Raw genomic sequence first — 27,064 nt, forward strand, 5'->3', positions numbered from 1 at the left:
TTTCCTCTATAAAGTAAATGGAATGGCTCATCTATGAAAAAAAAAAAGAAATAGATAAGGAGATTAAGGAGAGGATCATCTTACCACAATCTGCTATATGATTTGAAAAAATCATAAAGTTGTCCTTCTACAGTAACAGAATACGAGACTGTTATTACACACTCCTTCCTTTACTCTACCCACTTTTTGCAAAAATCTATTTTCTCTAACATAGTCCAAAGAAAACTCCACTCTACCATGTCATAAGCCTTGTTCATGTCCAGTTTGACAACTGTCTCCCTCTCTCCAAACCGTTTATTCTTTAGGAAATACATGAACTCGTGACAATTAGCACATTGTCACTGATAGGTCGGCCTTTAATGAAGGTTGTAACACCCTAATTACCCTAAGCCTTACCTCATGCCGTAAAGAAAAGGTTAATCAAAGGTTATGACAATTCTAAGACTTATACATAAGTATATATAGAAGGAATAATAATTCTAGAAACTCGATGAAGAGATAAGCTCGGAACAGAGTTTCAAAAGTGCAAAACATTCACACGAAGCTACAAATTTAAGGTGCAAGATAAGGATACAAGATAACAAGATATAAGTATTTAAGAGAGTATAATAGTCATAAGGAACTAGCCTCAACCCGCGGAGTTTAGGCCGACTAGTCAATATAAAGACATACAGAGTTTTGAAGGTTAAAACAACATATACAAAATATCTCTCTCAAAGTAAGCCTCTAAGGAAAATATAAATATAAAAGTGAGAGAACTAGTCAAAATAACCAAAATGACAACAAAATAGAATAAGGTCCTCCGCTCTACTACCATCAAGCAACTCACTGAGGTGGGTTGCGACCTAAATCTGAAAAACAACAACAAAGTATAGAATGAGAACTGGAGGTTCTCAATATGGTACAGTATCCAGTAATGTAAGATATAAGACTCCGAGATGCCAGAGGCAATCCTAGAGCTTCTTATCAATCAGATATTCAAGCGTAACGAAATAAATAACTTAAACCGTAAATAATAAACAAGGGTATCTAAACTTAGGGAGTTTCTAACTAAAACTAGTCACCGCTATCCCACAGCCTTCACCAACCTACCTTCCGTACGATCCTATCACCACCGCCTACCTAACCTCCTCAGCACCAGACAATCACAGATAATGCAAGCAAGTAATACACAGTTAATATTCAAATATAGCAAGTAATTCAAGAAGCAGTTAAGCATGTTATACAATTAGGCAAACAATACAAGTCGGTAAAGCAATCAAACATATAGAATATGCACATGATGAATGCCTGTCCTATTGGCTTCTGATATTACTTGTCGATCTATAAATGCTAACCTGACACATCCTCCCAGATGTAGCCTTCCTGCCACGCTTAGAGATATAGGCTCTGCACAGTCATACAACAGAGAAATCTGCCGTGCCGGAGATATAGGCTCCGCACACTCATGCAGTAGGGAGTCTGCTACGCTAGAGATATAGGCTCTGCACACTCATGCAGCAGGGAAGGTAGGAACAATTTGTGTTGGGCATACTCTTGCAGCAGAAAAACTGCCACGCCAAAGATATAGGCTTTGCAACTCATGCAGCAGAAAAATCTGCCACGCCGGAGATATAGGCTCCACACACTCCCATATAATCCCATAATTTTATCATTCATTTCCAAGTGCTCAACTCATCATAACCTTCATCAATCCTCAAGTTTCCCAAATTATTATTAACTCTCGTCACCTCTTAAGTCCTCTGAGTCTTCACCAATATAATACTCCGCCCGCTCACCCACAACTTCAGAATCCTAAGTCTCCGTCTTCTAAACTTATACAGAAATTCATCTATTTAAGTCTCTAACTCATTATTAATAGTAGTAGGACCTAAGCACTAGATAGCATTCTTAAACAGTATTTAAAGAATGTTTAGAAGGCTAAAGAACTTTTGAAAATGAAGAAAAATGATTTTTCAGCAAAACAAGGGTCTCGCGTACGCAAGCCTCTGTCTCGCGTACGCATGCAGTAAAAAATGGGTGGTTGCGTATGCAACCACCTGCTTACGTACGCGAGTGTCTCAACCCGAATGGATTGATCATGTCGCGTGTTAAAGTTTGTGTACACATAGTGAAAATTCACATGCTCGCGTACACAATACAGTGCTTGCATATGCGAGACTCCCAGGTAGTGGAGAATACCTGTGTCGCGTACACAGGTTTGCGTACGCATGCTGCATCAGACTCAGAAAATAAAATGCTATAGAATTTCAGTTTTTGGCACCAAACTTTAAACAGTCATAACTTCCTCTACAAAAATCTATCTTCTACAAACTTTATATCAATTTAAAGCTCTCAAAGCAATCTTTAATTTAAAACAAAGTTCATTCAATTTCAAGCTTTGAGGCTCAAGTTATAATCCATCAAAGTTCACTAGAAAGTGGTTTTTATCAAAAATTAACTAGGTTCTCAAACTTCCAAAATTCACAACCAAACTAAACCAAAGCCACACCAAACCTTAATTCACATCAGAACTTACCCTCTTTGTCTCAATTACCACTCTTATCAAATTTTCCACTCACGTCAGACAATCCTCAACTCCAAATGATCAATTTATCATATTAAAAATCATTTATCAACCAACACACTCATCAACCATCATCCTATCACTAATAATCATCACACAATTTAACATCATTCCACCTCAATATCATTCTCCAACACCATTTATCAACATCAATAACACAATTCATCAAAATAATCAAATTCATCAATTCATCATACATCCTCATTTCAACAAGTTCAGCAACCAATTCAATTCAAACCTATTCTATGGGTCACTAGCCTAAGTGTCCAGAAATATTATATTTTACATAGAGAAAACCGAAACTATACCTTGTCCGATCCTCAATATGCACACCGTACCAAGATTGAAATCCAACAAGATTTCAATCACCAACACTACTTCCAAAAGGCCACAATCAACTCCACAATCAAGCTATACATCATATATTTTTACCACAAATCAATCTAGGATTTCATATACATAAAACCACAAGGAAAAAGAATACACTCATCTTACCCAATAGAATTAGGGGTAAAACACAACAATACTCCAATGCTATATCACCCATAAACAATCAAAATCATAAAACTTCTTTAAAACCCAAACCTAAAAATGTGGAACCTGTTAGGGCTGAGAAAGGGAGTTTGAAACGTGATTTCTTACCAGAAATGCTTAAATAGAAATGACGGGCTCAACAAGAGTTTCACGTGGCCGTAAACGGCACGCGAATCGAAGTATCGTAGCTCGAGTTACAAGCAAAAGAAGTTGAATGTGAATAGTGCCACTCTTCTTCTTCTCCTCTCGATTCTCAGTTGTGATTTGTGTTGGTGGGAGAGTTATGAGGCTGAAAGGATTCACTAAGTGGTTATATATATGTTGGGCTTAGGCCCGGTCCAAACTGTTAGCGTTTTTAACCCATTTGACCTACTTTGGGCCAAAACCTTTGGAATTAGTGCTCGGTTTTCAATTCTAAAAGTTTTCCTAAGATTTCCTACTGTTTTTATTATTCTTACACAGTACCAAACAGACTTAAGCCGTTTCTGCCGGCTAAATTACCGGTACACGTTTTACGCAATTTTCCGCTAAAAATTACATTTTTCAACTCAGAAAAATCACTGAACTTAAATCTCACCGTTAAATTTCTAAATTAAGACTTCTAATTTCTCGAACCTATTCCGGGCGATTAAATTATTTTATATTATCTAAACGGTCGATAGAAATTATGGTTCTTACATTCTCCCCTCCTAATAAGGAATTTTGTCCCCAAAATTCAAGTCGTTGGCAAACGGACAAAGGTTGTACATCTCCATCTCTGATTTGAGTCCCCACACGCCTTCCGCTGCGTCACTCTGATTATCTGTCCTTAAGAATTCGAATTACTCAGCCACATCCATCAAAAGCCTCATTCTCTATTGGTCCCTCTAACGAATCTCTAAGTTTGACCAAACTTACGACAACCATCCATAAGATAAAACTAAGCCAAATGGGTCCTATTAACATATCATAACAACTTTATATGCTTACGTCTCATTAGCAGATCCGACTCCATCACCTCCCTTGCATCCATAGTTAATACTCGGCCTGGTTGCTGACTCCTACCCACATCTCGGTTCCTCCCACGGCGGCAATACATGGATATATGTCCAGGACGCCCACAAGTATAGCATAGACGACTTTCCCTCATCTGGTGAAACTGAGTATTACTATCCCTTTTGAAGTTTCCTTGACCTTGAAGATGCTGAGGAGTGTGTCCATCTTTCTTAAAGTTCTGTCTCCTTGGTCCAAGCTAATCACCACGAGCTCGATTGTCAGTATAACCACGACTTCCTCTCGCCTCAGCTACCTTCTTGGCACAGTCCTCCATAACTCGCGCTTTGTTCACTAGTTCCAAGAACATTCTTATCTCCAAGGGAGCTACAGTAGTCATGATGTCGTCCTTGAGGCCTCCTTGGTACTTGATACATTTCCAACTCTCATAGGATTCAGGGGCTCCCTGACAGACCCTTTAGAGCCTACAGGCTCTTCAAATTTGCTTGTGTACTCTGCTACTGACATTGAGCATTGCTTCAGCTGCATAAGCTCTAATTCATTTGCTTCTCTCACCGATTCCGAGAAATACTTCTTATAGAACGACGTTTGAAACACATCCCAAGGAATTTCTACATTCGGAAGTCGCAGCAACTGGAACTCTTCTTGCCACAAATGTTGTGCCTCTCCTAACAGCTGATAGGCTGCAAACTCCACGTATTGATTAACCGGGACACGTTGAGCCTGTAGTGCACGCTCCATAGCTTGAAACCAGTTGTCCGCTTCAGTTGAGTTGGTCAAACCTCTAAAAGTCGGTGGATGAACTTTCATAAATGAAGCCAAAGTCATCGGAGTACCTCCCAAGTCATTATCGTCTCTATCTCCATTTCTATTTCCGTTTTCCGCTGGTTGACCCAATCTCTACATAGCTTGCAAAGTCGCAGCAGCATTCGCCTCCATAGTATTAGCCAAGTTGGTCATCGCCGCCCTAAACTTGGCATGGTTGTCAGCCGGTCGGTCATTCTCAGTCCCTCCCCGTGTACAAGTACGACCTCGCCTGCCTGTCCACACCAAATAGTCGATATCAAGGTGATCAGTCTCAATATCAAAAGCCTAGTACTTCAATTATCCCAAAAAGGCACTCACAAACAAGCATGATATACAATATCAAGTAGATAACATAAATAGCATGAAATAAAAAGACACAGAATATGCAATGAAGCACAATCGGTCCATCCCTCAGGCTCACGAGGATGAACCGCTCTGATACCACTAAATGTAACACCCTAATTACCCTAAGCCTTACCTCATGCTGTAAAGAAAAGGTTAATCAAAGGTTACGACAATTCTAAGACTTATACATAAGTATATATAGAAGAAATAATAATTCTAGAAGCCTGATGATGAGATAAGCTCAAAAATAGAGTTTCAAAAGTGCGAAACGTTCACACAAAGCTACAAATTTAAGGCGCAAGATAAGGATACAAGATAACAAGATATAAGTATATAAGAGAGTATAATAGCCATAAGGAACTAGTCTCAACCCGCGGAGTTTAGGCCGACTAGTCAATATACAAACATACAGAGTTTTGAAGGTTAAAATAGCATATACAAAATATCTTTCTCAAAGTAAGCCTCTAAGGCAAATATAAATACAAAAGTGAGAGAACTAGTCAAAATAACCAAAATGACAACAAAATAGAATAAGGTCCTCTGCTCTGCTACCATCAAGCAACTCACTGAGGTGGGTTGCGACCTACATCTGAAAAACAACAACAAAGTATGGAATGAGAACTGGAGGTTCTCAGTTTGGTAACAATGCCCAGTAATGTAAGATATAAGACTCCGAGATGCCAGAGGCAATCCTAGAGCTTCTTATCAATCAGATATTCAAGCTTAACGAAATAAATAACTTAAACCATAAATAATAAACAAAGGTATCTAAACTTAGGGAGTTTCTAACTAAAACTAGTCATCGCTGTCCCACAGCCTTCACCAACATACCCTCCATGCGATACCATCGCCACCGCCTACCTAACCTCCTCAGCACCAGACAAGCATAGATAATGCAAGCAAGTAATACACAGTTAATATTCAAATATAGCAAGTAATTCAAGAAGCAGTTAAGCATGTTATACAATTAAGTAAACAATACAAGTCGGCAAAGCAATCAAACATATAGAATATGCACATGATGAATGCTTGTCCTATTAGCTTGTGATATCACTTGTCGGTCTATAAATGCCAACCCAACACATCCTCCTAGATGTAGCATTCCTGCCACAACCAAAGATATAGGCTCTGCACATTCATGCAGCAGAGAAATCTGCCACGCTGGGATATAGGCTCCGCACACTCATTCAGCAGGGAGTCTGCTACGCCAGAAATATAATGAGAATTCACATGCTCGCATACGCAACATAGTGCTCGCGTACGCAAGACTCCCAGGCAGTGGAGAATACCCACGTCACGTGCACAGGTTCGCGTACGCATGCTGCATCAGGCTCAGAAAATAAAATGCTGCAGAATTCAGTTTTTGGCACCAAACTTTAAACAGTCATAACTTCCTCTACAAAATATCATTTTCTACAAATTTTATATCAATTTAAAGCTCTCAAAGCAGTCTTTAATTTAAAATAAAGTTCATTCAATTTCAAACTTTGAGGCTCAAGTTATGATCTGTCAAATTTCACTAGAAACTAACTAGGTTCTCAAACTTCCGAAATTCACAACCAAACTAAACCAAAATGACACCAAACCTCAATTCACATCAGAACTTACCCTCTTTGTCTCAATTACCACTCTTATCAAATTTTTCACTCACGTCATACAATCCTCAACTCCATATGATCAATTTATCATATTAAAAATCATTTATCAACCAACACACTCATCAACCATCATTCTATCACTAATAATCATCACACAATTTAATATCATTCCACCTCAATATCATTCTCCAACACTATTTATCAACATCAAGAACACAATTCATCAAAATAATCAAATTCATCAATTCATCATACATCCTCATTTCAACAAGTTCAGTAACCAATTCAATTCAAACCTATCCTATGAATCACTAGCCTAAGTGTCCAGAAATATTATACTTTACATAGAGGAAACTAAAATCATACCTTGGTCGATCCCCAATATACACACCATATCAAGATTGAAATCCAACAAGCCTTCAAACACTAACACTACTTCTAAAAGGCCACAATCAACTCCACAATCAAACTATACATCATATATTTTACCACAAATCAATCTAGGGTTTCATATACAAAAAACCACAAGGAAAAAGAATACACTCACCTTACCCAATGGAATTAGGGGCGAAACACAACAATATTTCAATGCTATATCACCCCTAAACAATCAAAATCACAAAATTTCTTTAAAACCCAAACCTAAAAATGTGGAAACTATTAGGGCTGAGAAAGGGAGTTTAAAATGTGATTTCTTACCATAAATGCTTAAGTAGAAATAACGGGCTCAGCAAGAATTTCGCGTGGTCGCAAACAGCACGCGAATTGGAACACCGTAGCTCGAGTTACAAGCAAAAGAAGTTGAATGTGAATAGTGCCACTCTTCTTCTTCTCCTATCATTTCTCAGCTGTGATTTGTGTTGGTGGGAGAGTTATGAGGCTGAAAGGCTTCATTAAGTGGTTATATATATGTTGGGCTTAGGACCAACTTGGGCTCCGTCCAACCCGTTAGCATTTTTAATCAATTTGGCCCACTTTAGGCTAAAACCTTTAGAATTAGTGCCCAATTTTCAATTCTAAAATTTTTTCTAAGATTTCCTTATATTTTTATTATTCTCACACAGTACCGGATAGACTTAAGCCGTTTCTGCCAGCTAAATTACCGGTATGTGTTTTTACACAATTTTCCGCTGAAAATTACATTTTTCCATTCAGAAAAATTCACCGAACTCAAATTCACCGTTAAATTTCTAAATTAGGACTTCTAATTTCTTGAACCTATTTCTGGAGATTAAATTATTTTATATTATCTAAACGGTCGATAGGAATTACGGTTCTTACAAAGGTGCTTTGGTTGGGACTAATAATTTTATCCATGACATTCTACAACCTATAAACCAGAATTTTAGAAATAATTTTATAGAAGATATTGCTCAAACTAATAGAGTGAATTTGCTTTATAGTATCAGCATTAGGAACCTTTGGTATCAAGAAAAAAAGAGTATGATTAAAAGTTCTCAATAAATGAACCCTCCCTAAGAGAAACTAAATATTGTCTGTATCACATTAGCTCTTACAATATCCCAAAAAAATGATAAAACTTTATAGTAAAACCATACTTAGGCAGAAAAAGTATTAATGGAAAAATATTTCTTACATGCTTTATTATAACAGTCATATTAAATCTTCTATTTGTGCTTGTTTCAATTTTTTAGAAAAACATCCTCTAATTCAATCGTAAGGTCCTTTCAGTTAGAGGATTTGAATAGATCCTCAAAGTAATTCTAAGTAATAATCTATATTTCCTGCTGGATTAGAGCTACTTCCCCATTCTTCATTTATCAATATGGTTATTTGATTCTTTCTATTCCTAGTTTGGAACTTGGAATGAAAAAACTATTATTATCACCCCACCTAAGTCATTGAACCCCAAACTTTTCCTTCCAATGTCGTTTCTCCATTATATAGGGCTCCTCCAACTCCTCCTCTAATTGTTGAATAGTCATTCCATTCACCGCTATGCCTTTTCCCTTCTCCTCTTCGAGCTTTCTAGAGAGTAGGAAAATTTGGGTTTGTGAGTTTGGGCTAGTAGTTTTTTGCAAACTAACAATGGCATGCATGCATAGTTTCTACATTGGGGATCCTTCAATTCTTTCACCAAGCTGATCACTTTGTTCTCTTTGTACTATCACTTCTGAAACCTAAATCTCCTCTTAGATTTGAGGAATGATGCATCAGAATTTAGGAGCAATGAACAATGATTTGATTCAACTTCATTTAGATGCGTGAGTAAGTCCCCCAAACAAGAATTCTTTCATTGATTAGACACTGATCCCGATCTAATCTCTCTTTAATTAGTGCACTACCAAATTGTCTATTAGACCAGGTATACTTTGGGCCTTCAAACCTAATCACACAGAGGCTTCCTCCATTAATAAAATCCATGAAATTCTGAATTGAAGTTGTCGATTTGACCCTTCTACCTTCTTTCTCATGTTGCACCATAATTGCATTAAAATGACCAATTACTAGCTTGCACTCACCACACAAATCAAGACCTCTAGTATTTAATTGAATTGCTTATTTCTCAGCCTATCATCAGTGCTTAAATACACCCCAATCATATCGTATACTTTCTGCTATCTAGGATCTTCCCATTTCTTCAAGGAATGGGTTTTATAAAACTCTTTCATGATTTGAACTATCATGGGTTTTTCCAAACCCCAACAATTCAACACGATCATCTTCATGGAGCTTTGGGTGCCTCTTATCGGGTGACAGGTCTTCTTTTTCCCTATCATTATATATATTTGTCCATACTATCAAAATTTTGTGGATCCGTTACTAATGTTTGGTATTGGTATGGTTTGTGCTATGGTTTCGTGTGTGTTTGCATGGCCTTAGTTCCACAATTTTTGTTTTTAAGAATGTCGACGGGGCTTGTTGAAGAGGGATTGAAGAAATTGTTTCAATGTTATGCATCTAAATCTATGAGAAACTTTGCAGAGTCATTCAAGCATCTGGTCATTGGTATAGGAAAACTCGAGTGTATTGTGTATCTTAATTTTCAATAACTGGTTCAAGGAATCAATCAACATTAGCCATTTGGATAGGTATTTTCTCATGTTGACAATACTCAACATTGTGTTCCTTATTCTTTTCGCATTGTATTACTTTGTGTATGTATACAAGAATGAGTTTTCGGAGGACGAAGAAGAAATAACAATGGAGGAATTAATATTGGATCATGTTCTACAATCAAACTCAGACGAAGCAGCAAATGAAATAGAGAAAAATTTGTCAATGGCAATGGCCCCAAAGGGGATGGAGAAGCAAATGGAAGTGAGAAAAATTTGGCAGTTGGTGAAGTGTCGATGGTTCTTGAAGATGATATGGAAATTGAGATGAAGCAAAGATTACAGAATGTTCATAAAATAGACTCATCAACTGAAGGAGATGCAAGAGAGGAAAGTTCGCAAATTTGGGAAGGGCCAATGGTGATGTTTGAAGGGAATTTTGAAGGAGATCTCAAAAATAATCAAGTAGTTTGTCATGAAACCGCAGGGACATGATGGTATATATATATATATATATAAGGAAACAGAAAGTATAAGAACTAACTTTTAGAACATATATTAGGAAAGAGAAAATTCTTAAGTTTATAATTTAGAATTTAGAATTAAATGTTCATGATTTAAGTTCTGAAATTTAAGATAAATAAAATAAATTTAAAAAATTGGTCGAAAAAAGTTAGTTTTTTAACATTATTCATTAGAAAATTAATTTTTAATTAATTAATATTAGACAAGTTTTTATTGTAAACTAGGGCTTCGGTAATACTAAACTATGATACCTACCTTACACGTGAATAGTATGATTTTAAATTCGTAGATTTTTTCCAAATCTAATCTCATGATCACTTTCTGATAAATTGTATATTTGAAAATCAGGGATGCATTGGAGACAAAATGGAAAAAGGTGAAGACCTTAAGGGCCGAGCAAGTAAGAAATCAACACAATCACACTCTAAGGAAGCACACCAACGGAGGGCACACAAAACTTCAACACCTTCTATGGTAAGTACTTAGTGGAATTTGGGTAAGCTATGCTGATTATCTTTCATGTAAAACAAAGATGCCAGCTTTAATTAGGTAGATTATTTGCTAGTTTGGTGTATGTTTCTCTAAGTGTAAAAGTGGTTCTCTATTTCGATAATGCATTAGATATACAGCATGGTTTCCATTCTAGTGTTCCTATGTGAATAATTACACGGTTATTCTTTGATTTTTTGGATGTATTTGAATAGGAAAGCACATGTGCTAGAGAGATGGAGGAGGGAGCCATAAAAAGACAACCCCGTAAGACCACTAAACCACCACCATCGAGGCTAGGCCGCAAAGAACCATCGGAAAAACACTCAGTGATGCATAATGTGAGTCCTACTTATTGTTTGTATATGTTCGGCTCCTAACATCATGACTTGAGTTCATGATATGATTTATTGGAATTGCATTTATGTTTTTGACAACTAAAATATAACGGATGTTCAGTTCATCAGGTATATGGATGGTCATGTTAATTCTTACCTGGATGTTCATTTTGACATTATGTTAATTGTTTTATCTTCCTTAATTTCGATTCAAATTCTCTTGCTTTATTGTATGTTCGTTTATAAATACGTTTCTTGTTTCTATTTTGTGCTCCGTTCGATATTAAAAACGCAGAAAAACAGGAAAGCTACCACGAGAAAGGTGCGCATTGTCAAAGGCAAATCATGGACAGACAGCACAAAATCACCTATAGAGGGAGCTGCCTCAAAGCCGAAGGAGACACATTTAATAGCTACCGACTCTGATGAGGAGGATAATGAGCCAATCGCTAAGAGAATGTGCCGCCTACTTCAACATGTGGGAAGCCCACAAGATGAGAAACAAGCCAATGACGAGGTCAATGTCAATCATGAGAAAACTCCTACAAAACTGTTAGTTACCAATGATCGCACTCCAACCATTCTATCAACAGCAGTAGTACCACTTGAAGGATATGATTTTGAGAGGCAAGTTCTTTGTGACAAAATCTGTTGTTTGTCCATGTTGCATATGCTATCATTCTAATTACTTTGAATGAATGAAGTGTTACTTTTATCTAAAATCTGTTGCTTTTTTCGCAGCGACCCTAGCATTTTGTCCTTGCGGTGCCCGGAAAGTGAAAAACTGTGGAAAAACAATGAACAAGGTCGGCACACAAGGCCGATAAGCCTGGAACCGATCCAAATTATGCTGCCAAAGATTTTACATTGCCACACACCGAGTCCAACACGACCTAGCTTCTCTTTTAGGTTGACTCAGTTAAGAAAGACACCCACCCCATCCCCTACTCCATTAGTACATCTGAGACTTAAGAGTTTAAAGTTGGACAAGAGTAAAGAGAAACTAGTCCAAGGATGGATTCTGAATACGTCCCTCGACAAAGAGCAGCCCTTGGCAAAGTACGAAAGTAGACCGTATCTAGTATTGCTCAGGAAGGACCTATGGACGTTGAAAGCCCGTAGCTGGGTCAACAACAACGTATGTAAATAAAATTAAGTTCTATTTAAATTCATTGCATTGCTACCATGTGTTACATCTTTAATTGTATGGCCTAATATGTACGTGTAAACTTCATCGGGCAGATCATACTATGGATGTGCTACATATTCAACGGAACAGCGTCATCGAGATTTAGACGTGATTTTTACTGCGTGTCTCCGGGGATATTAGTAATCAACCTAAAGTCTAATTTCACTCTTAAAAAACTTGTGAGCATACTGACTGTTGATGGTTTAATAGGAAACGGTCATGCACCAACGAAATCTGGATGCCTTTCATGATACGGCAATTCCGGTGTATATAGGGTTGGGTGCAAACTTCGGTGAGGACACTAGATTCTTCAACAAAGTCGAAGCAGCTAGGAGAAAATGGGTGAGCCAAAACTAACTAAACTATTCAATATTACACCGTATTTGCATGAATTCAAATTATCTATCCGTGTTAACTGATTTATATATTTGCTGAATTTCTCACGCTTATGTTTGACTATACTAGTAATCTTGTATTATTCAAATTGCTACTTGTTAATTATCACATGAGCTGGATGGTCATTTTTACCAGGTATGGGATATTAATCTCTTTGCAACTCTAGTGTATGCGTATTTAGTAATACAAATACCATGGTACTTTAATTGATGGATTCCACATCCAATAGACCTCCTGGTAGCTGTTGTTTAATTTGGTTTTGGCTTAACTTCATTTTAGTGAATTTGTTAGGTAATGTCCTCTTTGGTGTTTGAGTTAATTTAAAAACAGTTTAATCTTGTGTTGAATGTGGTTGATTTGAAACAATTAAATAAGGCGCACTAGCATGAATGAATTAAACAATTGTCATGTCTTAAACGTTTTGGTCCATGTGTTTTTTGCTGTAGTGGTTGATTCCCATATGTTTGAACAACCATTGGTGCCTCTATGCGTTTGAGGTGGCCAAAAAAAGGATGCTGGTACTCGATCCTATGCATTCTGAGGCACCCGATGCTGGTCGGAATAAATTGGATGCATATGCGGTAAAAAAAGATCTCCCGTGTACCGCGTTAATATTATTTCTCATTTTAACCTTTATCATATCATCACCCTATAACTGAAGTTGTTTTATAGGGGAGACTGGTTGAAGACATGGCCAAAGTTGCCATCCCATCGTACGAGCGCACCACGCATGGCCCGCCTCGTGCATACGCCAAAGTCCCTAAGCAACCAAATAGGTGAGTTGCACCAAAACGCACATATATGTCATAACTGTATATAGCATGCATTGCAATCATTCTTAATTTATGCAGCTATGATTGTGGCATTTATGTCATAAAATTTATGGAGAGGTGGACTGAAGACGGTCAACTTGATGCATGGGACAATGTGAGCTTACCAAAACTTCTAAACTTATTGTATGTAATGTGCAATAATCATTTGTTTGATGCTTCTAACCCGTCACTAGCTACGAAATTTACCATACAGGATATTCTTAGGTCAATTAGGTCGGAGTTGATGCTAGACATCGTTATGGGTCCACGAAATTCATTGGTTGATCAGGTGCGAACGTTATTGGAAGCTAAAGATGTACCTATACACCGCAATCATCCAAGAAACAAGTGTAAGGAGGTCAGCACACCATTCACAGCACCAAGAACAAGAACTCTGGTACAGCAGGCCAAAGGATTACCCATGAAAAGAACTGATAAAGGGAGAAAAAATAGCTGAATAAATTTGAATAGTACAATTCACTTTGGCACATTTTATTTGTTGAATAGTTGGATTTTTTTTAAAGCAAAGGGTGATGTTTTGCTAGTCACAATTACATAGGTGTTGTATTCTTTTTGTGAAACTCTGTGATTCTGTTTCAAAATTGGCAAAATTTGAGGTGGATCTAAATTCAACAAACGACCATCCACATAGTTATTAGAATAACTATCTGAGTACTTAGTGAAATGAACATCCAGCATTTGTTAACTGTACATGCTTAAATTGTATCAAACAAAATAACCATCTAATTAAGAATTAAAATAACTATATGCATACCTATTGAATTGAACATCCAACATACTTTACTTGTACTTACTTAAACTAACCATCCTCATAAGAATTACATAAGGAAATGTTTATGTTGAAGAAGAACGAACAAGGAGAAGTTTACACTAAAAGTCTGTTATAAGTAGCACGTGACTCTAAATCACTTTGTTGAACTTGGTTAATGAAATCACTTGGATGTAAAGTATTTCTGATAAAATTTATGTTTTTTTATAAGATGGAGACTCACGTGCAGTTGTTTTTACGTGAAATTGATAGTTAAGAATGGTTAGATAATTTTACATGTTTAATTTGGCTAATTTAGAGTCTAACGGTTCTTAACTATTAACTTCACATTAAGATAACTACACGTGAGTTTCTACCTTCTTATAAATCTCAAATATTCGAATAAAATTATCGAAACATAAAGGTACTTTTGATTTTAGAAATAAAAACCAAACAAAAACAAGAACAAGAACATTTGTCGGTGTGAGAGTTCTTAGGTTGCGTTTGGTTCTGTGAACAGAACAAAACAAGATATTGAGAACAAGACACAAAATGCATGCAGATATACAAAAGTTAGTGTTCTTATATATTATATGGTGATAAATTAAAATAAATGATAAAATTCTAATTTATTTTTATTCAAATAATTTAAGAAAAAAATATAATAATAAAAAATATAATTATAAAAAATTAATAAAAATAATAAAAAAATAAATTGTATCACTTATTAGTGTTTTTATATTTTTTTGTCAAAATAAATATAAAATATAATAATTTAATATTTTTAAATATAATATTTTTATCTATATATTTCACCTGCTAAATACGATTTTATATCTCCATATCCCTATGTTAATATTTAATACTTATAATATAAGCAAGGTGAAAACTTAGGTGAAGTCGACTGCACATGAGTTTCCACCTATAAACAAACACCGCCTTAGGCACTTAGGCATTTAGCCATTTAGTGAGCACAAGGAACTAACGTCTAACTAGTAACTGCCAAGAAACGCCTTTTAGAACCAAATATTAATGCTTTTTCGTCAATGTTTACATGCACCTGTCTTTTATCTCATTTCGGCAATAAAAGAAGTCTATGATTAAATAAAAAAAATAATATTTATATTATTTTTATGGTGAATGTTATCCAATTCCCTCTAAAATAACATATAAATTATTTTTCATTATGTGTCACATTGTAATTGGTCCTTGTCTTAACCATAGTTGGAGCGCCAACGTCATCGCCATCTACTGTCCTCCCACACAACCTCTCTTCCCAGTATAGCCAGCGCCTCTTTTTGCCATGGATCACTTCTTACCCATATAATTAATGGTTAATTTGATTATTAAATTTTTTTATTAAAAAATATATCTTTATTTAATTACGTGATGGAACATATATTTATATATAAAATATAATTAAATAATAAAGTACGAATAAATTAAAAATTAAAAGAATAAAAATACTATAAAAAATACTTGTAAGAAAGTTAGATTTTATCATTTTAAACTTGTGTTATTAATTTTAACAATTTATTTTTTTTAAAAATAATTTATGTACGATAAAAATATGTTTTTTCTGATTTTAATTATACTTTTAAGTACTCTAAATAGAGTTATTATATTATATTATATTTTACATATGAATATATGTTCTATCGTGTAATTAAATAAAGATTTGTTTTAATAAAAAAATTTAATAATCAAACTAAACATTACTTAGGTATGTATTTCATATTTATCTGGGTTTTTTATTTAAATAAAATATTTGGGCTCCTATATTACCTGATTCCTCTAAATGATTTTTTTGAACGTGAATCTCCTAAACTATATAATATATAAATCGTCATAGGGTTGTGTGTTTTAATGAATACATAAATCATTGTACTCTGGGACGATTTATGCATGAATTGCATAGGTGAATAAGGCATAAATCGTCCCATCCCACTGTGTGTTACAAATAACACGTAAATCGTCCTACCCTAGGATGATTTATGCATTTTAACCTAAAACACTCTACTCTAGCACGATTTACGTGCTTCTTCCTAACCCTCTACCCCTAGCACGATTTACGTGCAAATCCCAAATCCACATGTCCCTAGGACGATTTTTATTTGTATTTAACAATAATTTTTTTAATTTAAAAATTAATTTCTAATCAACATTTAACACTTGATTATTAGTAAAAATTATATATTAATTTTATAAAAAATATAAAATAATATATACCATTTTTAAAAATTAATCATTTAATCTTTGATTTTTTAGAAAATAATAATTAATTAATACAAATAATATTTTAAAAACTTAAATTTTGGAAACAAAATAAAATTATTTTAAATATTTTAACATTTTAAAATAATTTTTTTAGTTACAAAAATTCTTATATTTTGTGACAAACAAATAACTTGTTACAAACAATATTAAATTTTGTGACAAATTAATTTTTTATTACAAAATAATCAGAGTTTTTAAAATAAATGAATATTTTGTTACAAAATATTTTGAACGTTTGCAACAACACAGCGATTCATTACAAAAGCCAAAATAATTTGTAACAAAAAAATCAAATTATTACAAAATATCAAAACGTTTTGTAACAAATTGTATTATTGTTATAAAATATTATTATTATGTAACTAATCACTAATTTTTGTTACAAAAATTAATTTTTTGTAACAATTTTAAATTTGTTACAAATTTTTTGTTACAAATATTTTATTTTCTTATAGTATATATATAATCAAGCCCATAATGTGATTTACATAAATATTTGTGTAGTAGAATATTCTAGAATAAATAAATAAGTCAACACAATATAAATTTGATGAATAAATATATGAAAATTAACTTTAATTAATATTAGTTTATTTTTTATTGTAAATTAATTTTTTATTTTTATTTTTTTAAATTTAAAATTTAAAATTTAAAATAAAAATAAATTAAAAAAAATTGTAATTTAAAAAATTAACTTTTTAATTACACTCAAATTTGATATAGTAGTAAATATGGTGTGATTGCATCAAAAAATAGTTGTCATATATTAAAGAAACACATGTCTTTTTACTCTAGATGAGTTAGAATTCGAATTACACATAAAAATTTTCACATAAATCGTCCTAGGAGTTTGTGGGTTTGGGATTTGCACGTAAATCGTGTTAGGAGGTAAAGGGTTAGGAAGAAGCACTTAAATCGTGCCAGGGTAGAGTGTTTTAGGTTAAAATGCATAAATCATCCTAGGCTAGGACGATTTACGTGTTATTTGTAACACACAGTGGGCTGGGACGATTTATGCCTTATTCACCTATGCAATTCATGCATAAATCGTCCCAGGATACAATGATTTATATATTCATTAAAACACACGACCCTAGGACGATTTATATATTATATGGTTTAGGGGATTCACGTTCAAAAAAACTATTTAGGGGAATCAAGTAATATAGAAGTCCAAATATTTTATTTAAATAAAAAACCCTATTTATCTCTTAAATATTTATACAATTTATTTTTTAAACTGTTATATTGGTCTCTTCTCTAATATAATACAAAAAATAAATTTTCATAAAAATAATTTGTTTAATTATTAATTAAATAATAAAGTACTAATAAATTAAAAATTAAAAAAATAAAAATACTATAAAAAATACGGTAAAAAAATTGAATTTTATCATTTTAAATTTCTGTTATTAATTTTAATAATATATTTATTTTTTAAATAATATATGTATGATAAAAAAATATGTTTATTTGTTTGGAGTACAAATTTTATTATTATATTGGTATGTTCATGATTTTAATTATACTTTTAAATACTTTGAATAGATTTATTTTATTATATTATATTTTACATATAAATATATGTTCCATCACGTAATTAAATAAAGATATATTTTTTTAATAAAAAAATTTAATAACCAAATTAACCATTAATTATGTGGGTAAGAAGTGATCCATGACAAAAAGAGACGCTGGCTATACTGGGAAGAGAGATTGTGTGGGAGGGCAGTAGATGGCGATGACATTGGCGCCCCAACTATGGTTAAGATAAGGACCAATTACAATATGACACATAATGAAGGGTAACTTACATGTTATTTTAGAGGGGGTTGGGTAGCATTCACCTATTTTTATATATTTTTTATGGTGTAAATAAAAATTAAATATTTTATTTTTATCAACTATTTTTAATATAAAAAATAAAAAAATATACAAAAAAATCATATAGATTATCGTGTGAAAATGTACGAAAAGTCCAATCCCATTAACGGTTGATGTTCTATCTATCCACCACATATACTCGATAACCTGAGTTATTTTAGTTTTTATAAATAACAAACGACAATTACGTTAGAGTCTTATTAACATTATTTTATTTGATTAAGTTAACATTAATCGAACAGAAAGATTTCGGAGCTAACATCTATTATATATTATTAATTTTATAACTAAAATATATTATATATTATTTTTTATTATAATTAATTTTTTTTATTTTTCTCATTTTTTCATATATTTTATCTCTCATTCTCTCTTATATATATTATTATTAATGGCTAATTATAAATTTAATAATCAAAACATATAATATAACATTTTCTAATTACATTAAAATTATATTAAAATTTAAAATTTAAAATTAAAATATAGTTATATTATAAATTATTAACTAATTTAATGACTAAAATATGTCACATATAACATAACACTTTCTTATTAAAATTAAAAAAAAAAAATATTTCTTTTTATATTTTTTTATTTATCGCTCTTTTTTTCTATTTTTCTCTACCATTCGTATTCTACATATAATTTATATGTTATATTAAAAATTTGACAAATCAAAATATGTCACTAGATATTTTTTATTACAATTAAAATATTTTTTTTTCAAAATTAAAAAATTTTCTTTCTTATTCTTCTTCTTTATCTTTATTTTTTTCTCTTTTCTCTCATTATCTATTTTTTTTTTACTTTTTGTTCTACAAAAAATAAAATTAATAAAATAATATTATTCAAATAAAAAATATTATTATATACATATTTTTTTTAGTTTTAAATCTTCACCGCTTATTTTTTTAATCTATATTTTCATTTCTCTTTTTTCAAATATGTATTACATATAATTTGGAGAGAGAATACTAATGTTGTGATTAAAAGTTAGAATCAAAATTTAATTATTTTAATAAAAAATTGATTCTGAGTTAATTTTATAACTACCAATATAATTTGAGTTAATAGTCAAATTGGTTCTTGAAAGATAAGCCATTTTTTAAAATCGTCCCTAAATTATTTTTTTAATCAAATTAGTCCCCAAATAATTTAAAATCAATCGCGTTGGTCCTTCTGTTTGGCCACGTGGATCGTAAGTTGCTAACAATGACATTAAAACGATGCCGTTTTGATTATTATAAGTCACTGGTTCAAACACGACGTCGTTTAGTATTTAGTGGAGCTTCATCTCCTTCCATTTACAGCTTCACTTAGTCACTCTCTATTCTTTAACTACTCAAAGAACGAAGAAAGAAGACGACAAAGTTCCGGTCAAAGGGAAGAAGATGGTGCTATCATTAGCAACGCAATGAATAGTGCAATTGTGTTCGTTGTGCGTGAGAAGCTACCATCGCACCGTCGTGGAAGACACTGTCATTTGCGAGAGAGATAATCAATGTTTCCTTCAATGGGTTTTAGTTTTTTTTTTTTTTTTTTGGTGCCTTGGTGGTAATGTTAGGGTTTTGATTAATTCTCTTTTTTATTTGGTTAATTTGTTACAAGTTAATTAAAATTTGTGTACTCTGTTTTTTATTTTTTTGGCTTTGTTATTCGGTATTCTTTTTTTTTTTCTTTAAATCTAAGTGACGATAGATTGCATTGTGATGACCAAAGAAATAATACTACTACCATGATTAATTGGTTATGTTCGTTAATTTTAATCCATGGATATGTGGAGTAATTTGATCAATTTGGTTATGCTCATCAAGTATAAAGCTTTTGTACAAGGTTAGGAAAACAAATCAATTATCATAAACAATGCATGTGGGTAATACTAATTTATCAAGAAACATTATTTTAGCCGATGACAACACTTCTGCCCTTCCAATGATCATTGATTTTTCATCTTCTCTCTCTGTTTCTCTTGACTGGGAGGAAAAGACCAAGTCCGGGACGCCCAAGCAACGGTGGCCTAGAGACCGAGCCACTCAAGCATAATCGTAGTCGGTGAAGCGTTGCCGATGAAGGGGTGCCTCCGCCGTTCCTACGCTCGTTGATTCTTCCTCTTGTCTGTGTTTGTTTCGTCTGTTTTGAGGGAAGAGTAATGAGAGCTGAGGAAGTAAGAAACGACATCGTTTTAAGCATAATCCATTGTTACCACAAACGGTGTCGTTTCACTTGACGCTACACGTGAAACAACTTTAATGGAATGGGTTAAACAGTTAACGGAAGGACAAACGCAACTTATGTTAAATTTTTTGGGGACTAATTTGATTAAAAAAATCATTCGGGGATGAAAATGACAATCGCGTGATCTTTCGAGGACCAATTTGACAATTAACCCATATAATTTTTATGTTAATATCTAATTATAATTTTATATACATAGAGAAAAATGTTATTTTTAAATAGCAAGCATAAAACTAATTATTTCTATTTATGCAACATGCTTAACACCTAATCAAATATAAAAGTATACACGTTAAATTATTTTAAATTTGAGATAATGCATGTTAAAATTAATTATTAGTAAAAAATTAAACTCTTTCATATAAAAATAATAACTAAAATTTTTATTATTTGATTTTTTTATCTACGGAGACTATGGTCTTCTTAGCCAACAAAAACTTTTATCTCTCGTGATCTTTTTGTAAAAATAGTTTGATTCTATAAATCTTTTATATTATAATTTATAATGTTAAGACAAAATTGACATAATTTTAAAAAAATTATATTTCTATAATATTATTATGGATAAAAATACTAGTTTAATATAAAAAGGAAAACATCCAAAATTTTTTAACTCGATAAAAATTATTCATTTTTAGCGGGTTTTAAACTAAATTTGTTTCACAATTTGTTAAAATATTAATCGAAACAGACTACTATAAAATTAATTTTCTATTATTATTCTTAATCAAATGATGTTTATATATATATGAAAAAAAAAAAGAAGATAGACTTGGTAAGGATCAAGGTACTAACTCTAGAGTTTCCTAAAGTTTTCTTTCTCCCCTTCTATTTTCCTTTCAACCAAATTATCTTTTATTGGTGGGATAGAGAAAGTGAAATATAGGAGTAGTCTTAGAAAGACAATTGGGTCAGCATACATGAACCGCGTTATCATTATTGTTCGTTTTAATTTGAATCTCATCTTGTCATCACTGCAATTAAGTGAGTTGATGAGAGCAAAATTCGAAACAGAAAACCCCATCAAAAAATGAAGAATCCTTGGAAGTTATTGAAGTTACTACCAATTCTAGTCATCAAACAATTCTTCATCTCTAAAGCTCCATTTTTTGTTTTGGGTAATCTTTGCTCAACTCTCTCTCTCTCTCTACATTTCTTTAATTATTATTTTTTCTTGTACTTATTCTAAATTTATTAGTTTGTAATTCACATAAAAATTATTATTGTCTCTACTTGATCCCTCAATTTGGACAGTAAAAAAAATTAAAATCTTTGAGAGACACATTAATCCTTAACTTAGTCTTTCTTTCTTCTCTAAGATAACTCCGATCCTTATAAATAAGTTAAACTTGACTTTTTAGCAATCCTTCTTAGAGTCTATCTTATTTAATGATGTTGAATTACTTATAATTCATGAGATTTTTATTTTTCAGGTTTGTTGGTAAGCTACGACTTCACGGAGAATTGGGTAAATTCTCTGATGATGGATTACCTTTCATATTCTCTGAAGAGTGATAGAATAGTTGCCATAATTAGAAATCTACAAGATGGCCTATCAGATATATCTCTTATTTTTTTCTCTTCGGTCTCTGAAGCCTCCACTGGTAGCTTCACGATGATGGCTTTCTGTTCATCTGCCACCATCGTGGTAATTATTATATTCCTATCATGACTTTCTTTACAAACTATATCAACAGCATGTTGGTCACCCAAAAAAATATCAACAGCATGTTTGTTATATGGGTTTAAATTAATTAAACCGTTAACTCTGATCGATGTATTTTTGCAAGAGGAATGCTAGGGGCCAGCAATTTTGGTGTTTTGTAACCATCAATTGGCCATAAATAGTATTTTTAATGGTGTGAGATTACATATAATGGTGGGAGATCACTCGCTTTTGTTTTGATGGTTAACTGCTGGCCAAAAAATACAAAAGTTGCTGACCTCCTAGACTTTTCCTTTTCGCAAATAGTTTGAGTATAGATTTTCTAAGTAAAATTACTTTTTGCAAAGGTAAAGACAACGGATAGTTATACTTGTGTTACAGCCTGGCCAAATCACTCGCGGGCCGACCCAACCCGAGCACCACCCGACCCGGACGGTCAGGATCGAGGCGCCCAGTTGCCGACCCGGACACGCGTCCCTGACAGCTTTGCTACAGCTGTGCGAAGGAAGCATCAAAAGAAGTGGGCCTGTCATTGTAGGGCCCACCTCTGACACGGTATATATCGGGAAGGTCCTACCCTTTAGGGGTGTTTAAAACCGATCCGGACCGAACTAAACCGACGAACCGAACCGAAAAAATCGAAAATTGAATTAACCGTAATCGAAAAAACCGAAAAAAATTGATTTTGCTGTTTTTTGTCCGGTTCGGTTCGGTTTTCGGTTTTGAATCTGAAAACCCTAACCAAACCGAACCGAACCGGTTAGGAAAAAACCCTAAACGTTACTAACCCCCTTCAAACGAAACTGCGCGACACCCCCACCCCCCAAATGAAACTGCGTCTACCCTAACCCCCAAATCCACAATCCCTACCCTAACCTTCAGTACTCATCGCTCCCTCTTCTCCAAATCTCCACACCTGCTGGCTGCCGACCTGCGCACCCAGCCACACCTGCCGACCTGCGCACCCAGCCACCCACCACCGCGAAGCCTTTGGCCCGTCGCACATCAGGCCAACACGAAGCCACGTCGTCGCACATCAGACCAACACGAAGCCACCACCGACCGACTCGACACGGCATCACAGCACCACGCCGCCGCCGTTGAGACGCCACCACCCTAACCCATCAGTTCAAGCCAACACGGCAGCACCTCCCAGTCTCCCACTCAGCCTTCCTCCCAAGTCAATATGGAGCCCGAGCCACCGATTCAGGTAATGTTTACCATTTGCATTCTGTTCATTAGTGTTGATTTGTTGCTACTGTTGATTTGTTGAAATGTTGATTTGTTGCTAAGTTTTGTTGCTGGCTCAGTGTTGAACTTCTTACACTATTAATAGAAGGTGAAAAATAACAAAATAGTTGAGGAGAAAAAGATGAACTATGTGCAATTGGCCGAGTAGAATTATACATACGACTAACAATTTTGATCTTCAAAATTGATATTTTTGAATTTATAATTTTTTTAAATTTCATATATTTGGCTAAGTTTTGTTGATTTGTTCATTAGTGTAAGTATTAACGTTGCTTACAGACGAATGCATTGTTGATTTGTTGCTACTTGCTGTTGCTGGCTCAGTGGCTTGCTGTTTAATGGTTCATTTTATTGTTGTTTAATGGTTCAATATATTGGAAATGTCCTGCTTGCTGCGTTTCTGTTTAATGATTCATGTTATTGTTGTTTAATGGTTCATTATATTGGAAATGTCCTGCTTGCTGCCTTGCTGTTGCTGGTTGCTGATTAATTGTTGAATATTGATAACTTGGTAATTGGTATTGCTGGATTGTTGGTTATTGATTTGTTGTGCTGTTTATTGCTGGTTATTGATTTATTTTGTTAGGTATTGTTGCTGGTTAAATTATTGATTTATTTTGGTAATTTGATTCATTGTTGCTGATTTTGTTCTGTTTGTTGAATTGTTTGCTGACTTGGTTATTCATTGATGGATTGCTGGCTTGCTGCTGGTTGTTGTTAACTTGTTAATCAATAAATCAATAATTTCAGTTTCATTGTTCTATATATTTGTTGTTTGATTGTTGATTGTTGTTCATTGCTGATTGTTGTTCATTATTTTGTTGTTATTTTTTGAAATTGCTAGTAATTACTTTGCTATTCATTGTTCATGGTTGATTGTTATTCATTGTTCATTGTTGATTGCTGGTTATTGTTTATTGTTCATTACTGATTTTTTAATTATTTGTTCATTACTAATTGTTTGAAATTGTTAGTAATTAGGTTGATGAAGGTAGCTATTTTGTAAAATAGGTCAATGTTGTTCTTTTCCCCCTTATAATATGTGAAAAAAGCTACTTTCTGTTTCAGGTTGGGGAGATTATTAGTAAATTTGAGAAGAAGAGATTTTACTAGAAAAGTAACTTCTTTTGTTTTTGTTACTACTTAACATATGTGCTAACAATTTAGCTTAGAAACTCCACAAATTGCTAGTAATTACAAAGCCTTTCTTTAATGGATTGGTCTAATACATTATCTCTGGTTCTATTGTTGCCATGGTTTGGGAGGGTAAAGGTGTTTTTGCAACTGGCCGAAAGTTGATTGGAGCAACAAACCCCTTGGCATCTGAGCCTAGAACTATTCATGGTGGTCTTGTATCGAATGTGCTTTCTATAGATCTTGCCATTCATGGTAACTATTTACTTAAACTCATCTCAATCTAACAGCATAGTTTCGAATGTGCTTTCCATAGATCTTGATCGTAGGTCTCTTAAGTAAATTTTAGGTTGACAAGTACAATGGTTAATATGTTTTTTGAAATAATTGTTCAAATTAATCATAAAATCAAGTGCACTTTAAATAATTGTTGGAGAGGACACCAAAACGTGGCTATCTGTTGCTGGAAATTTGTTTTTATTTTTTGTTGTGTTGATTATTGAACTTTTAAACTTCTTTAATTGTTGTATTTTAATTTTTTTGTTGTTGAATTTCATTGAATCAAGACTTTTGTTAGTTATGATGTACTTGTATTCTATAATTTCAATGTTATGACTTTGCATAATAGTATGTGGTTATTTTTTGATTTGATTGAAAAAACCGAACAAACCGAACTAAACCAAACCAATTTTAATTGGTTTGGTTTGGTTCGGATGACCTTGACAAAAAAAAAACGAACCAAACCGATCCACAGTTTAATTAAACGATCGGATCGGATGGCTTTTCCCTCAAAAACCGAACCAAACCGCACCGCGAACACCTTTACTACCCTTCCCCCAAGGTACGTCATATACTATTCAACCCTTTTTCACCTACACACTTGACTGGCTAGAGCGTCGGAGTGTCCTTGCAGGTGAAACCCCCCTCCACACGAAGAGCTCGGGACGTCGGCTGCACCCCCCTTCAACCCAGCGACCCGGAACCAGGCGATTCCCCCCCTCATCGACCGAAGTACCAACCCGATCCGTCCGGTACCCGACCTACCGAACATTGGCGCCATCTGTGGGGAAGCTCGCCTGAATGGATGTTGTACTGGGCCCAGGAGGAACAGGCCGTGAGACCGAGTGCAGAGGGGAAGCCTCCGCGGCTTCTCCCCGGCAACGCACGATCTCCCGAAAGGTGCCCTTTTGGGGGAACTGGCGACAACAGCGCCAGAATAATGCAAGAACTACGCCACAGGATGCAAGACCCGGAGTGCCGGCTAGCAGACAGAGAACATCGTCAACAAACTCCCGAATCGAGCTACTCCCGCTCCCTCTCGAGAAGCTGCTCCCGACGAACAGCTAGCCCACGATCTGAGCCCGAGAGCGCCAGGGAGGGAGGACGCGCAAGAAGACGCCGCGACCCTATCATTTACACCAGGCACGATAGGCGTACCACGGAGCGAAACTGCGAGGACGCTCGTCGGGAGGACGACGAGCGAAGAACAACCAGAACGCAGGGACCAGTTATAATGGGCGCAACCCCATTCCATCGTTCCATCCTCGAGGTCTGGCTGCCAAAGAACTTTGACAAGCCAACAGACATGAGGTACGACGGAACCCAAGACCCGCAAGAGAACCTTACGGCTTTCGAAGCCAGAATGAATCTGGAGGGAGTGGGAGACGAGGTAAGGTGCCGTGCTTTCCCGGTTACCCTAGCGGGACCTGTAATACGTTGGTTCAATAACCTCCTGCAGGGCTTGGTGACCAGGTTTTCGGACATCAGCCGCGCCTTCCTAGCCCAATTAACAACCAGAATAGCAAAGGCAAAGCACCCAATCAATCTACTTGGAGTGACCCAGAGGTCAGGCGAGCCGACCAGGAAATACTTAGACCGATTCAACGATGAGTGCTTGGAGATCGACGGGTGGTGCACGAAATTGTGATGTCCAGGCTCGAACAATCCCTGGCAACGTGAGCAACTTGGTACGCGTAATCGTGATTACACTTTAATGATGTAAAATTCATGGCTCTTTCTTTCCCTGGCAATGGCGCCAAGAACATGGTGCCAATACCATGGTTCACAACTTCGATACAACTAACCAGCAAGTGCACTGGGTCGTCCAAGTAATACCTTACGTGAGTAAGGGTCGAATCCCACGAAGATTGTTGGTATGAAGCAAGCTATGGTCACCTTGCAAATCTCAGTTAGGCAGATATAAATTGATAATGGTGTTTTCGAATAATAATTGATA

At 34.5% G+C, this 27,064-nt stretch overlaps 1 long non-coding RNA gene across 1 annotated transcript; it reads left to right on the forward strand.

Annotated features, from left to right (window-relative positions):
- Window positions 1-21,573: 21,573 nt before the first annotated feature.
- Window positions 21,574-22,634, forward strand: LOC140177353 (uncharacterized). Its single transcript, XR_011869194.1, has 2 exons — window positions 21,574-21,895; window positions 22,211-22,634. It is a non-coding gene; the product is annotated as an uncharacterized lncRNA (long non-coding RNA).
- The last annotated feature ends 4,430 nt before the right edge of the window (window positions 22,635-27,064 follow it).

The sequence above is a fragment of the Arachis hypogaea genome, chromosome 12 (genome assembly GCF_003086295.3).
Source record: "Arachis hypogaea cultivar Tifrunner chromosome 12, arahy.Tifrunner.gnm2.J5K5, whole genome shotgun sequence".
Classification (NCBI taxonomy): Eukaryota; Viridiplantae; Streptophyta; class Magnoliopsida; order Fabales; family Fabaceae; genus Arachis; species Arachis hypogaea.